Here is a 17,265-nt window from a genome sequence, read left to right as displayed (position 1 = left end):
TTTAAGCATCACATTGTTGTACCGGCTATATTTTCAGCTTTGCTTCGGAATGTCCCAAAACTATAGTCTCCCTACAACAAAATATGTTTTTCTGTGGTCTATTGTCAGATTTAATGTCCATTGTTGCATTGCATTGTCAGTTGCACCAGTAGATCGGTAGGCCCTTTTTTTCATTTTCTGCTATCTACATTTTAAAGAGTATTTGCTTTGTTTGTCTTCTCTTTGTAGATCAGCCAACCTCTCAAAATTTAAACAATTCAAGAAGAACAAGTCATTTGGAAAATCATAAGCTAGTAAAACGATTTATAAACTATAACATAAACAGCAGAACAGCAAACGCGTTAGAAAAAGTGAGGAAATGATATATATTTTGTTTGTCAAGAGTAAGTAATTAAGTAAAATAAAGTCAAATTCTTGACTCATTCTTTGCTTTGATTTCCTCAAATCAGACATTCCACATTCGGCGAGTTTTAACGGATTGTTTCTACCCCTTAAACATACCCATGAACCTTGTATGTCATCCTGTTAATGGAATTTCGAGAAAGCGGGTAAATAAGTTCTGTCAGGAGCCTAATGCTGGAATTCAATGCAGTAATCCGATTCTGTTTCTCCTGCGTAATCGTCTTAACGTCTGCAATATAAAAATCATTCGGTCCAATTAAAATGAAATTTATCGAACCAACTTTTGATTAAAATGTATCGTCTTTGGAGCGCCGGTTGAGGAGGCGAAGGATTTGATTGAATTTCCGATTCGGGAAGGCATTAGTTAGAGATTACCGTTGAAATAGTTATTTTCTTGCTATGGATTTTGTGCGCCGCAAAAGTTGGTAACGGAATACGAGTTAGTATTATTATGTAAGCCACCCTGCCGACTTACATTTCTACCTCTTATCGGTTGGTCCCGTGATATGTGATGTAAAGGCACATTTTAATTGATGAAAATAAAAACGGTAAAAGCAGGGGTGGATAAAGTCACTATGCATAAATACATAATGTGGCTCTATGATTTTTAGTCAGGTAATACATCTTCTCTTTCTCCATAGTCAGTCAAATTTTTGACACTGCTTTGATGCTCCAGCTATAAGATTCTGCTGATATAGGATGTCCAGAATTAGACATTGATAAGTAAAAGTGCTATACAGGAATTTTAAATTAATTAACGTTATCCACTAATTCCAGCTACCGCAAATTATGTCAGGACATAACCACAGACGCTAGAGAGGGATTATGATCCCCAACCAGATCCACTGATGAATTAACAGAAATCTTTAAAAGACACGAATAAATGAGTAGAGATAGAGACTTGTTGTAACATCACAATGACCACCATACTTTCTCTGGCAAGTCAAAAACTGAAACTGAAAACTAAATGGACTCTTACGGTTACAACAAACAATCGCATTATAATAAAACTGCGAGGTTCAGTACATTTAGGTCTGAAGAACGAGATATCGGTTCTTCCGAGAGATAGTAAAGAGTTTACATAATTCATGTATATCATAGTGCAATAGTGGGATAAGTCTCCGAATCATATTTGATTTAACTAATTGCGCAAAAAAAACGGACAGAGATAAAAACAAAATTACAGTATTCTAACATTGCTCGCCAAACAACCTCTTAAAAGATGATCTAGTATTTAAGTTTCCTAACTCTAAATGATGTTTATTCATTATTTGTACACACTGGTAAGAAAAATATCTTTTGAACAGCTGCGTTGAATGGAGAGGGGCGCCCCAAACCGAACATTAATATTGTATACATCTGTTCAAAACATTATTTACTCCTAGAGATAGGGTGGCATTTGGACTTAAGTATTGTATAAAGATGTGTAAAGTAAGATTAAGGTAAGTAATAAAAACAGTCCTCTCTTAGCTCGTAAGATGCAGCAATGCATTAAAATTTTTTAAAACGCCAACATCTAGGAGCAAATTTGTTGGCCCAATTTTTGGATTATTATACTGCTTGTTAGTACCACTACGATTAGAAAGCTCGCCTCCATTGGCTATGACTACCAGGACTAGTCCATTAATAGAATGTCCCACGAAAAAACACACGATTGACACCCTGTTAGGCATAAGCAAAGCAAACCAAAAAACCCTGAGAGGTATGTAGGAGACGGCACAGCATGTATTGTATCGACGTCCGACGATGTGAAAGATTAGGTTCTCAAAATTAGAAACTGACATCCTCGAAGTTGGGAATCTGAAGGACATACCTTTCCACAAAATAACGGATTTTATATGATGGCTGATGGGAGAAATATAAAATTTGGAGTGTGCTGCATCTTATTCCTGCAAAGTACACAGAAAAAACAAATTCTTAATTGTAGATTACGTATATTTCTAGTATTTCCTACTCGATTTAAACTTACGTATTTTGTAATTAATTACAAATTCAACTTGTGAGATTGCAGCGTCTCTTTATTTGGAAAGTGTCGGCTCGTTAAAATGACGAAGGAGAAACAATATCTCAATTTTGAGAATGTACTCTCTCTTTTAAACGAATTGATATTCAAATGAAAACGACAAAATGTAACATACATAAGATAACATACGATCGTGCCATAATTGTCTCAAAATTATATTTTTGGTGTAATAAATTTGACATCCTCAATTTTTGAAATGCTTTTAAAATGTACTTTCCATTATAGTATATAATCGTACAGTACTGTTTGGTTTCAATTGATAGCATATCGTGTCTGCACGAAGCCTGAGACAGTGTTACGATTGGTCATCCGAACTTTCAGTGCAGTTTACCGGTGTAAGGTGTAAACCTCGCGGAAGAATAAATATAGAAAACACATTTAAAAGTTGGGGACTTCTTTCCAGAGTCAGTTATAAAAGTATTGAAAGTATGTATAAAATTTAGAACACCATTATTACTACATTTACTACCTACATCTTTTAAGTATATTATAGATAGTAGGGATTTTCCCCAAATATATCAACATCCAAATTTTGAGAAATTTACGCCGACTGGTGGCAAGTTCTTGTGTAGAATATAAATACGGGAGCTGATCAATAATAATGAAATTTATTTTTATGTAATATATATGGGTTTTTGGATCCTTCTATTTTTACAAAACTAGATAAAGACACACATCGTTGAAGTAGTTGCATTTGTTAATAAAAAAAAGGTAAAACTTCCTTTTTATGTAAGATTCACTATAAGGAGAAACAGACAAACACTAACAGAAAAATTACAATACGAAAAATTGCCTATACAAATTACACGGTGCCAAAAATCTTTTCCAAGGTCCTCCCTCGTCTCATTCTCAAAATTAAAGGAAAAAGTTGCTAATGAATTTTTTTTTCGTCCAAAAGTAGTTTTAAAGTAACTATTTACATATAACATTAAATCTGCATTCTCGATCACAACAGTAATAGAAATACTAATTTGGATAGATATTAATGTAAATATCTGCTTCGGCTTAGATTCTTAATAAAATGTGTCATTTATCCTTGATCTTTAAAAATTATTGAAATTCCTTTTTCTCATAGTTATTTTTAGTAACACCTCTGAAAAAGCCCCTTCTAAAAGTATTTCTTAACTACCTTTATTTGTTAAAAATTATAGAAAATCATTGGTGAATAAATAATATGTTTTAGTAAAAAGATAAGAAGAAAAAACTATTCTTTTTTTAAATTTTTCAATTCGTAGAAACAAAATCATAAATATAAAATTATATTAAGAAAATATAAAAATTAAATTACCACCCTCTCAATATAAAACTGGGATAAGACCAAACAAAACAGGTATAACTTGTTGGATGGAATTGACACAATGCTTGCTTTAATGTAACTTTATGAATATTTGTAAGTATACATCTAACTAATTTAAAAATAGCAAAAATTCAGTATGAAATTATGCTCATTTAAATCGAACAACTTTATATTTTTAAAACGAACCGATTTATGCTCAATTCAAGATGCTACATAAAAAATTTCTAAATTTTTAAAAGGAAGCGATGAATATTTAATTTCAATTACCTACATTTTTGTTTAAAAAATTTGAAATACTCAAACGAAGCATGTCATTTTGCTAAAGGAAACTTAAAAATTTGAGAACTTGCCATTTTTATTTTAGGCCGCCTTAAGTATATGCAAAATTTACTCAAGCTCAAATTAATCTTAACTTATTTGAACCAAATTTTTTCGATGTACTGTGTCAAATAAAACGATCCACCATACGATCTGAAAACCCATAGAAGAATCGAACAAAAGTTTCGTACCAAAAGATTCTTGGACTCCTGAAGATTTAAAATATTATAATTTAGTTGATACAGGGTGTCCCAAAAGTGTCCCATCCGGCATCAGCTTTGTTATGTTAAATGTTAATTTCATTTTTTGACTGCCTATATAAAATTGTGTTGTGAGGCTACTGATTCAGGCGAAGCATCGAAAATTTAACCACAGACTAAGGAGGACTAAGGATGCACTACTTAATCAGTTTTGACAGATGCGCCTCAGTTTATACAGGGTGTCCCAAATAGGTGGTGCTGTTTTGGCGAATTCAATTAATAAAATCTCAAGATTTTCAAATGGAACACCCTATTTTTTTATTTAGGTATCAATTCTAGGACAAAAAATAAGGTAGATACTACTTTTTTAAAAGATATAATACTTCAGACACACGAAAATAACGTGGAATTTTTGAAAAAAAATCTATTCTATACTGCATACTTTAACAGATTTAATAAAACTTCGGAATTCATATTTAAAGAAACATTTAATTATCTAGATTGGTTGAAAATACCTAATACCAAAAATAAATAATTAAAATTTATACGCTAACTAAAAAAGGTGCCAAATTTGAATAAATAAATTATAAATAAAAAGTTAACTAAAAGAATTCGTCAATTCGGTCCATAAAGTTTAGTTGGAAATATTCCTCTTAAAATGCTCATTTCATCTGGCATTAAAACAATAAAGAAATATCAACATATTAAAAATTTTAGTTGGCTCTGATATCACAATCTTCTTTTGGCGTATTCACTTATAAACAAACTTTGCCATTTCTGTTTGTTTTTGTTGTTTTTCATATTTGTCAAGCTTTTTGTTAGTATATATTTTATTTGTATTTTTAATGTTGTAGTTTTTTGGTTACAATGCCGGAAGATTCTGCTCAGGAAAGGCTAAAATTGCAGCCTTAGCATTAAGGGAGTATCAAAGAAAGTTTCCGGGCGCTAAAATACCAACAAAAACAATATTTAATAGAATTATCCAGGGCCTGTCAAATCACGTTGTTCTAAAATATAGAAAGAGGAGAAACCGAGCACTAATTAATAACCAGGGCCATCGGAGTGTTAAAGTGTGTCGCGGTATTATAAGGAATAGAATTGTTGGCTCCATTTTTTTTAAACTATTTAAACGGACACAATTTTTTTATTTTGCTTCAAATGCCAGAAATAAACGACCTGCCCGACAACTTGTGGGAGAACATTATATTTCAACAAGATAACGCGCCGTATCATTGTGGTCATCAAGTGATAAATTTTTAAAAAGTTAATTTCCAAAATATAATTGGAAAAAATGGTATCATTGATTGGCCACGGCGAAGTCCCGATTTTACACTCATGGACTTTCTTTTGTAGGGGCACTTTAAAGGGTCGTTTAGTTTTGTATAAATCGCGAAATAACCTTAAGGAAAAAATTAGACAAGAGATTCTTGCATTAAATAACAGTGATGACGGGCTGTACAATGTGTATTGCAGAGGATGGACAATATGTTGAAAATATGTTATATTATTATATAATATATTATTATATTTAAGTTTTTTTTTTGTTATTGGTTTCTGTTTTTTTTTTGTTATTTGTTTAGTTAGTCTATAAACTTTAATTATTCATTTTTGTTATTACGTATTTTCAATCAAGCTAGACAATTAACTATTAAATGTTTCCTTAAATATGAATTTTTAATTTTTATTAAATTTGTTAAAATGTGTAGTATAGAGTCGATATTTTTCAAAAGTTCCACGTATGGACACCTTGTATTGTCAGTAATAAGTTTTATAATTTTATATTAAAAATTATTATATTATATTATACTTATTTATAACTATTATTACATTTTTGAAAGAAGTAGTATCATGTCTTTGCTATTTAAAAAACACCTAATATTGCCAAAAAATGACAGCTTTAAATTCAACAAGAATTTATACGGGTGTTATTTTAAATCTCAAATATCTTAAATAGTAAGCGAAATTTAAATATAAGATAAATTACAAACTTACTTTTTTTTTGTCCTAGAATTAATATCTGAATAAAAATATAGGGCGGTCCATTTGAAAATCTTGAGATTTTGTTAATTATATTCGCCAAAACGGCACCACCTATTTGGAACACTCTGTATAAGATGAGGCGCATCTGTCGAAACTGATTAAGTAGTGCATCATCTCCTTAGTGTGTGGTTAAATTTTCGATGCAATACCTGGATCAGTAGCGTCACAACACAATTTTATATGGGACAATCAAAATAGGAAAAAAAAGTCATAACCTCAACTTTTTTTCGTATCTCCTATGGGTTTCCAGATCATATAGTGGATCATTTTATTTGGCATACAGTGTACAAGAAGGTGATTATAATAATTCGCCACCAACTGCCAACAGCAAACGAGACCGCAAAACAAACAGGAAACGGCCGAGAACTTTTGAGCCGAGCACAACGAAGACAGTAAACGACTGACTGGTTGTATATTAATTTTTGCCGACCCTTTCCAAGTGGAAACGAAGTTACTTGTTTCACAGACCCGGTTGCCGTTATCTTAAATTTCCTCTGACGCGACAATCGCACTGCAGTTTGTGCGATTCAATTTCCTATACCGCTACGGTATCGGTGTTACGTGAAATAATATCTGCGCTACGGTCGCGATATCATTTCGATAACACGGGTGAAAATTGTTTTTCGAAGTCGTTACGGATGTAAGTGGTCGGCTTGCAATTTCCACTGATGTCTTTTCCGCTGGCCGATTTTGTTTGAGACTTGAACCTTTTCTCTGAACTCTGTAGAATAGCTCTCGCACGACGTAAGTTATCCTCAAGAAGCCAGAATTAGACAAAAACAGAATTAATTAAATTAGTTACGAAAGGCAATCACAATTCACACATAAATGTTAATTTTTTTAAACGTATCGCAACATCTGCAAAAATTTTGAAAAATTATTTTTTTTATTTCTCTTTTTTTGTTATCGCATTTTTATATACTTTTTCCAGTACTCCCTTAAAGATATAATATTTTAAAAAATTTTGGTAACCTTTAACTTACAGTAAGGTGTAACGTAGGGTGAGTCAAAATACGATTTTTTTTTTTTTTGGATCTGTCATACAAAAACTAGTTGCTAGTTACCTCTAGAAAGTATTGACCAAGCATGAGCTCTGAATATTAATGGGAAGATTATCCTTATTATAGTTTTGTATTTTCGATTTACTCTCACATAAATAACCATATCTTATCATCAATAGATTATTAAGCCAATATGTATATAAAATATTAAATAATATTTTAAGCTCATTCTGTAACGCTGATTTCTTTTTTTGCGCTGGTGATTGTTTACGCTTGCAGCTTTTTTGAATTCTTTGCCATTTGTTATGACATCGAAGAATTTTTTTACTACATTATCAGCAACAAAAGTCGGATAATTGTTTTTTTTTCCACAGCTCGATAAGCTGCTGCTACATTTCTAGCAGTTTTTTTCGCGGAATATTTCGGGAAACTAAGATGGTAAAAAAGTAGATACATAACCTTTTTCACTGTTGGTAATTTTGTTTCAAGAATGTTTATCATCCGCTTGCCTACATTTATATTAAATAATTAGCATATAATTTAGAATTATCATAATTGTATTAAAACTTTGGGGCAAAATTATTTGGTTACAGTAGTACACAAGAAGACACAACTCGGAAGCTCCAAAAACTTGTATGCAATATAGAAATAAAAGAGACGACAAAAACTTTATAAAACCACAGATGGAGCTAGCACAACAAGAAATGAAGGAATAGCAAAATTATAAATTTTTTAAAACTAAATCCCCCTGACAAAAAAAAATAAATTATATAATTTGTGGAAAAAAATTGAGTTCTATTTTAAATGAACCCGTTGGAAAATATTCGATTATGATCCTCAATTGTGAATTAAACTAAAATTGTAAGAGAAAATATCGTAAGAAATTTGATTAGGAAGAAGTATAGAAATGGTAGAAAAGAATTGAAAAACTCATTTTATCATAAATTTTTACGAATGTTGTGAAAACTAGTTAATTTAATAAATAAATTGAAAATATTTCTTAAAAACTATGAATATAAGTTTAGGATTCCAATGCAGATATCTTCAAAATAGTTCGAGTAATCGATAAACCACAAGAGACCTTTCTTATAGAGCATTAAATTTTATATTAGAATATTTGAAAACATTTTACGAAAATTATTTTTCGGTCAATAACAGGACTCGGAACAAAAATTTATTTTTCTTGACCTCAAATATCTTTGAAATGGTTCGATTTGTGGAAAAAATGTAAGAGACCATTTTTGTAGAGTATTCAATTTCCTATTTGTCAATAAAATTGGCTTAATGATCTATTGCAGCTTTGATAAACGTCACTTTAGTGTTTAAATAAGAGACTAATTGAAGAAGTTTTTTTTCCATCACTATTAGTTTGCGAACGTCAAAACTGGATCGCCACAGTCGTTAACAAATTTAACGCCTGAGCTGAACCACTGTGGCGGTTTCGGTACTTTAATGGGGAACGATCGGAAGTTTTTGGTAGATTTTAAGTAAATACTTTACTCGATTTCATATTTATTAATTCGGATGATCACGTGACACACTAAAATTTACCCTAAAAATAATAGTCGTAATCAAAGTATACTGTTAAAGCTCTAAACTATTGGAGATGTAAAGAACAAAAAGTTAAAAGTCGTCTTCATCGTCCTCACTATCAGGTGGATTTTTGCGGATAAGACCCACACGTATTCGAAAAGAATTTGCTTGACGATTCCCTGGCATCTTTGTTCTAATTTTATTTTTTCTTCTGCTTTGGCTTTTCTTTCGTCCTCTTTGGGCGTGGAATAAAAAAAATGGATCCCTGATTCTTCCGACTTGTTATCCGTCTATTGCATTTTGATACTTTCTTTAAACGAATGGGCTCTCTGCAAACACATTCTCGTATTAGCATAGCATTTTGATTATCATATGCAACAATAATAGCTGTATTAGATTTGCTGACAACTATTAACAAACAAAAAAGTTTGATAGAGAATAAGTGCAAAAACCCCTAGTGGCAGCAATGCACAAACTAATATCACATAGATTTATGTAATAGGACTGCCGTTTGCTACAGTCTAATATACCATACTGTACTAATTTCCACTATTCGTGACTGACACAGTTTTCACAGAATGACTATTAGCTAGAACAGTGATGGCTATGATTTGTCAAATGTTTAGTGACTGTTTATCAGATCACTCCAATACCAGGGGACGAGAAAAGAATGTAAAACAACGGCATAAATGTAGATAACTCTTTACTACTCTAAGTGGTCCCAATATTTTTCTATGCCAAGGCAGTGTATAAAGAAAATAACTTAATATGCCACGTCGTCATCTGCGAAGCGTTCGCTTATTTATCCACTTCACGTTTAAACATGGACTTTTCCAAAAACGTTAGTTTATCTTCATCGCGGAACAAAGACAATAGCGAAATAACACGGATTTGGGGCTTATTCTTTTGGGTTTCGCAAAATTCCAGACTGGATTTCCAAATAAACAGGACTAAACCGCCCTTTGTGAAACAAAGACCCGAGGTTCGCGTGGCGGCGGTTTTAGATCGCCCGCGAATGTAAAACTGCTCGACGAAGAAGTTGTAGCATTGAGGATTTTTCGAGCGTCGGGGACTTTCCATCAATTTGCCATATTTAATTGGGGTCGTTGGTTTTGGTAGATTCCGTGTGATATATTCTACCGCATAATGCGAAACTAAGAGCTGTTAATTGAGTACACGCGGTGGCTAACTATCCTTGCCGTCAGCCAGTCTTGTAAGGGAACTTAACCGCTTCTAGGATTTTCTATTTAAGTTAATTCGATTTGTTTCGGTTTCTTTGGCGAGTAAACAAGATGTTGTTTGCCTTCAACCAGAAAAAAAAAATGACAATTTTATACCGCAATTCCGATGGAGTTGAGTTTCGTTGGACTCGCGGTTGAGAAGATTTATTGAATTTAAACATTTTATCTTTTTAGAGCAGAAGAAAGCTTTAATAGACAAATGGATCATTTCATATGGGGTTCCAAATTCTAAAATCTGTTTATAGGATGTCTCTACAATCTAAGTCGCCACAAGGGCAAGGGAAGTTATTTCAATTAATGTGTCTAAAATATTAAGCTCATCCTTTTAACAAATAAAACATATTTGGCCAAATTTTTTTGTGAAGGCATCTATATAAATTTGGATTGCTTTTAAAACTGAAAACACTATAGGACATGTTTTAAAAAACAATAAAACTAAATCACAAAAAAACTCATAAATCCAAAACTTAAAGTGTGGATCATGTTCCAAAATTTATATCGTACAAACAGGTAGAACATGTAAGAAAGGCATTAACGAACATAAAAGGGCGTATTAAAATAAAAGTTCTAACTACGCCATTCATTTAAATTGACGATAATTTTGGTATGTTACATAATCAATCAAAATGCAAAAAATAAAAATTATTGGAAGCTCTGGGGATTAACAAAATGAGATATTCGAATCTTAATGACCAATTGAATTTAAATCCGTGTCCGTTGTTAAATTTAAATTTATAACCGTACACCGGTAATTATTCTATCTGTTTAAATATTGTCATATTTTGCATTTGATAAAAGCATAGTGTTCTCGAAACAGCTGTCATAAATCATTAAATATGTGTGAAAATCTGAACGTGATCTCAGTCCAATAAAATAAAATAACACAAAACGTGTGGGTGGGTGCCAAAATATGGTCAAACTCTTATTTATCATATCTTGTTTTCTTCAAGACAAAGTTGGTGTTTCAGTCTTAAATGATAACTGGTGTCCGTCTCCACTACATTAAAATAATCTGTAAAAACAACGGCATTCATATAATCTTGAAAATCTCCCGTTGGAGAGGGCTCAAATGTCGAAAAAATTCTCTTAGCTTCTAACGTGTACAACTATTACTCTTCTTCCTTTTCCCTATTGTACTTTAGTACCCATCAACCATTGTCATCAAAATAAAAAATATCATTTTCACGAATTATTTTCGGTATCAAATAATTTCATCGTTCTCTAGTGAAGGGACTTGCCGTTATACTTTTCCTAGCCAAAATTCCAAGTTTTACGAGCGTATACCTACTTATTAAAGACATTCTTCTTGTGCAAGTTTAACCAAAATACTGTCTAAAATAATAAAGTTTCGTCTTCTTGGACTTCTTTTTGGGAGGGTGCCACTTAAGCTTCTGCCTGCTTTTCCTACAACAATTTACACTCTTTCAAATTGTTCGTTCATTGATACGAGAAGATTATCACAGCATTATTTTATTGCAATGAATGCCGTTTTATTAATATCCTTATAAGTCAAACTCTTGACTGGAACCTTCGGCACTGTACTAACACACAATAACGCGTTTTACCACAAACCGAAACTCAATTTTACATACTCGACGCGCGTTTCGCTAACCAAGTTGGCATCATCAGGAGAAGATTAAAACTGTTAACAGTTTTTGTGGTAAAACGCTTTATTGTGTGATCGTTATAAGTGTCGACGTTATAGATTCATAGCTCATACTAAAAATTTTTAATACGCTGGTAGGAGTATTATTACCTACCTGAAATATAGCTTAATTGATATGGTGTGATAGTTTAATATTCTTATTAATGCATGACCATTAAATTTAGCCGTACTGAACAAGATTGCTTTCGAAAAATCGTGGATGGGTGGGGCAAGTTCGTAGCGCCTAGCGCGAAACAGCTTTCTATTTCAAAAAGAAAGAGCTTCGCGGTTTCTCGTGATAAAGGGACACTTCGTTTTAAGCGTTTTTTATTTATCGCCGAAGTTCGAAGTCACAAAAAACTTTGATAAATATATAAAACTGTACAAGTAATAACGATTTCCAATGATAATATTCAAAGCATCTCGCGCACCCTGCATGATAGACGAAACCTGAAACTCTCTCTCTCAACAAAATATTCGAGACTGTTTAAACCAAATCATCCTATGTTTTATAGTTTTTCCATTACGGTTCATAATTTATCCACGAAAATGGCAATTTCGTCTTAAATTTTTTTTTTAACCATAATCGACACACCCTGTATATATTTGAAAAAATTATAGCCCTGAATCTTTCGCGTTTCGTAGTCCAAGAATTTTTCTAAAACAGTAAATGGTTTTCGAGAAAATAAGATTTTTCTGAAACCATGCCAACTCGGAATAGTTATTTTCTTATGGATTTTTTCAAATTTCTCAAGCAGTGTGTGTGATAGACGAAAACCGCAAATACAAAATTTGTAGCTCTTGATGCGGTCTATGACACTATTTCAACCCATTAGCCATATTTTTTTACGGTTTCTGATTTGCGGTTAATAGTTCACTCTGGAAAAGAACAATTTTCAAAGTATTTTAGATTTCTGCGTATAATTTAAATCCCTGTACATAATCGAAAAAATGCATGACATAAATGTTATAGCACTGGATCCTCCACGAAGTTAAAGAATTTTGCCGATCGTGTGAATGGTTAGTTTTGGTTAGTTGATATAGAAAAACATGTTTTTCTGGAAGCCAAAATTACCAAAAAAAAATCAAAAATAAAAAAATACTTTGCGGTATTTAATTGCGCTCGACTTTAATAATTTAAATGTGGGTCTGAAATTCTACTTCTCTGCCAAATCTGAAGGTAGGTGCAAATTTAGTTCACCTATTACGTTTTTTAATATTGCACGGAATATCGCGAACACCCTGTACAATAGGTGAAAATTGCCATGTAAAAGAAACTGATATCTGAAACACAGTCCTCCAGTTATCGACAGATTTCCATAATAGGGGCAGCCATTTCTTTTTTTTTTTTTTTTACGGCCCACCCCGTACATTTTTGAAAAATTATCAAGAATAATAGTTTATGCAGCCAAATCTTCTACTTGTTCTCGTTGAAGAATTTTTTCGGTTCCATAAACAGTTTTCGAGAAATGATCTTTTCCTTAGACCCTTGCAAACGCAACCCCTCCAATTTCAATACGTCCCGTTAGAGGACCAAACGCTATTTGCCTGCCAAATTTGAAGTTGAGCTTCAAATTTCGGACACTTATCGTGTGTTTTAAGGAGTGATTACGAAATATGTGGACCGGACAATTATGGAGAAGCTATTTCAGTCTAACATGCAAGAGTCTTTTGCCCAAATCCCGTTCTGAATATTGCATAAAGCACAATGTAGAAGAATGTCTTGGTACTTACCACCAGAAAGGCATTGATGTAATTGGAATCGCAAATAGTAGAGGAGTAGCGAGCGGGACACGTATCTGCACCCGGCAAACCCTATAGCAAATCTGGCCTACGTATACCGCCGTCTCTGCTCGCACTTCACTTTTTACACATTAATACTTTTTATATAGCCCAAAAAGATTCGGGGATTTACTAAGACATTACATATATACGAAAAAAGATGAAAATTAAAGTAAAATTAGACTTAATAAGGCAGTAAATAACAAAATAAAGCTACAATGAAAAATTATGTAACTAACCCAAACTAAATTTATAATTTAGAGTGGAAAACGAACATCGTGTTTCATAGCAACGTCCAAAAAACAGTCGAAAATGGAAAAAAAAAGATGGACGCCGAAGTTTGAACGCAGCAATTTTTACATATCTTATACATACCGTGGATGATTAAAAACGAGCAAACGGTTTGAGCCTGTAGCTCAAACCGTTCGGAAGTTATCGTCGAAAAACAGAGAACGGAGAACGGACAGACAAAAAAAAAGTTTTTTTTTTATGCTGATTCTATCTGTACCAAAGGCTATGCTGTACGACACACCGTTATCGAGATCTCGAGTTTAATGAGAATTCATCGATTTTTCGAAAGTAACAAGAGCCCTTGTAGGCGGCTTCATTTAGAAAGACACCTTAGTCATGACTGCAGTGTCGCAATATGTTAGGAGGAGACAAAGCTTCAGTTTGTTTCCCCACGTTCTTTTATTTCATCATCATCGAAGAATGTACACTTCCTAACAATGGGGGGCTGAAAAGAGTATGCAAAAACCAAAACAAAAACAGTACTCAAAAGAGATCGAAAATTTCGGCGAAGTTCATTACAAAACCCCGAGGCATGAAATTGGCGCAACATTGTTTCGAGGTAAATAAAACAGGAACGAGGTGGAAGTACGCGGGCAGCAAAAGGCAAAAGCAGGTCCTCGAGAAAGTGTGCTCGAGTGTCGCGTCGCTTTGTACATCTGAATAAATGATTAAGCAACGCCGTAAAGTGAGCGCGAAAATGCTGAATTATTAATCAAAAAGAATGTTGACTCGGCAAACAAATTGGCGCGAATTATTCGAGAATAGGCGAGCGGAAAGATTTGTTTCGTTATTCGCGATGGGATTGAACAAGGATTACTCGAATTTCACCTTCTGGGGGTTCCGGCTTAGAAATATTGAGGAATAAATCAAAGCCCGACTGAAATAATTCCCGTGATTCGATTTCGCTAAGGAAGATGCGGAGCGGGAGAACTCTAGTCATAAAAGATAAAACACGTGATTGCTATGTTTAAAGAATTACGACTTCCAAGAGTTTGCCTAAAAGAATTTCGGACCTCCATTGCATGATCTGTACAAGTGAAAACTAAAAATGGTCCACTAAAGAGAGATAAGCCTGAGTGTAATAATTATAGAGGCATAGCGTTACTAGATGTCGTCTATAGAATGTTTCCAAAGAACCTAAAGAAAAAGCGCACGGGTTTTCAGGAAAGAGTAGTAGGGGAATGCCAGGGAGGATTCAGATGATTCAAGCTACCACGTTAGAGAAAAAACCTAAATCGGCATTTATTATTCATAGACTTTAGACAAGATTATGACTCTATCAGCAGAGCATCCCTTTTCAGGGTGTTACAAAAACGATGAACTAAAATGATGATGATTGATAGCCACTTGTCTGATCGTTTTAAGGTGGATAGAGGTTTGAGTGCCAAGAAAGAGCTAAAAATTATATTTAAAGACCTCGAAAAAACTATAAAATATTGATGACTAATGAAAAAAAGACGAAATATCTGCAAATGAACTGCCACCAAAATTACAATGATGCGTATGTCATATTTAAAGCGGAGACTAGGGAATATAGCATCGAGTATTTATTAATTTTAGTATTGAGGGGCCACTTTGATACAAAAGAGGGAGCAAGAGTACGAAATAGAAAAAATAATTGACAAGGGGAATAACACGGCTGGTGCTTTAAATAAAATGCTAAAGGGCAAAGAGGTGTCAAGAGCAGCCACGATTAGAATTTATTAGACCAACAGTAATGTGCGGAGAAGAACGGAAAGAAGAAGAGAAATTAGGAATTTCGGAAAGAAAAATCTTCAGGAAAATCTATGGTAGTGTTAAAGTAAATGAAACGGAATAGAGAAGAACTAACGGGGAAACATAATCACTATTAGGACAACCAGATATAACACGAGAAGTGAAGAAGCAGAGGCTACGCTGCTTAGGGCATGTCGTGTGGATGGATGGGAGTAGGTGGCAAAAAGGATATTGGAGAGAGCCGATGGTCCGCGAAAAAGGTGGGCATCGAAAACTGGCGAGATAAGGCTAAAAGCTAAGTCGCTTTTGATTTGAAACTATTTTAATGTTATATTTTTTTCGTTATTTGTCTGTTGAACGCATCTGTGACATACGAAACTTTCTATCTTTGTTAGGTGAACACGCAAGTTATTTCTCAGTACAACCATGTAAATCTGTTGCAGTATCACTCAATTCAGCATCGAAAGATGCCTGGTAACAGGCCATTGCCTGTTATGTTTCTTTTGTTCGTTCAAATTTAGAGGACGTTTTGCCTCTCGGCTCCCTGCATTCACAAATAACCCAGTTCTTTTGATTTGGTATTGTAATGTATTGCTTTTAATATTCTACTAGTCGTTTCAGGCTCAAAATGACTTTGATGTTAAGAGAGAATTCCCCAGCTGTAAACATTCTAAAACATATAAGTTGTAATTCTATTCAAAGCTAAGGGATACTTGCTCACCGCATATCATATTAATTTGTTTTCATATATATGCTCAGTAGCCCAGAGTTTAGATTGGTTTATACTTGATAACGGTTAGTGCTATAACTATAACGCCAACAGAAAGTTAGTTTTGTTGCAGTTCAAGTTAATTTATGTTATGTTAAAAAAAAAAAATCTTTTGGTTTTAGTTGGTTTTGATTTAGTTTGGTCGCATTGTTTCACTGCGATGTGAATCGTCGGATTTAGAGTGTGCTGTTGTTCAAACATCATTCTTCATTCTTCAATGGCGCATCTTGGAACTTCGTGGCATAGGTTAAATTAGTTAAAAAGTTCTTTTATTATATGATTAATGATTATTATTTTGTAGGCTATAAGTCGGTGGCCCTAACATATCCTGCATGGGATCCATAAAAGTGCAATAGTAATTAACTATTGCCTTTTCTGATGACATAGTGGGGTTATTTCTTAACGATACTTTACTATTTGTTTTCCCTTGCGTCATTTATAAATTTTTTCCTATCATTTTTTCTCAACGTTCTCCTTTACGGTAGTGCTTTTCTTCAAATGACTTTTATAATTTTAATTTAATGCATACGTTAAAATATTGAAAATCATTGCAGAATTGGCAAAATAAATTATTTTGTTTGCTTTGATTTGACTGATTGCAAATTATTTTTACTGCGTTGATAAATTGATCCGATCCGGTTCATACGCGTCTATTGCACCATTGCGTGTATTTTTGTTTTTAATCGTAGTCTGATTGGTGCAAATTAAACAAATTAATACAGAGGACGATGAGTTAAAATGAAAGCGCGCGTGACCGTAAGCATCGCACGAGGGTCGGCCCTATAATTGGGGTAGTGCCCGCAGAAGTCGCTGATTACCATGGTTATTACATATTGACACATGTACCGCGTCCGAGGCTTGGAGGGTAGTGGCGCGCGAAATTTCGTATATGTATGCCTAATGCCCAAAACCAGATTTACTTTGTGCCCAGCGGACCGCGGCTGATGCCTTTGATGACTTTTGTCTCGTTATGGCCCGGTGGGGTGTTCGTTTCTTTGGCAACGACA

This window comes from Cylas formicarius, unplaced genomic scaffold (genome assembly GCF_029955315.1).
Source record: "Cylas formicarius isolate icCylForm1 unplaced genomic scaffold, icCylForm1.1 PGA_scaffold_4__25_contigs__length_36172078, whole genome shotgun sequence".
NCBI lineage: Eukaryota > Metazoa > Arthropoda > Insecta > Coleoptera > Brentidae > Cylas > Cylas formicarius.
Note: the sequence above shows the minus strand (reverse complement) of the source record.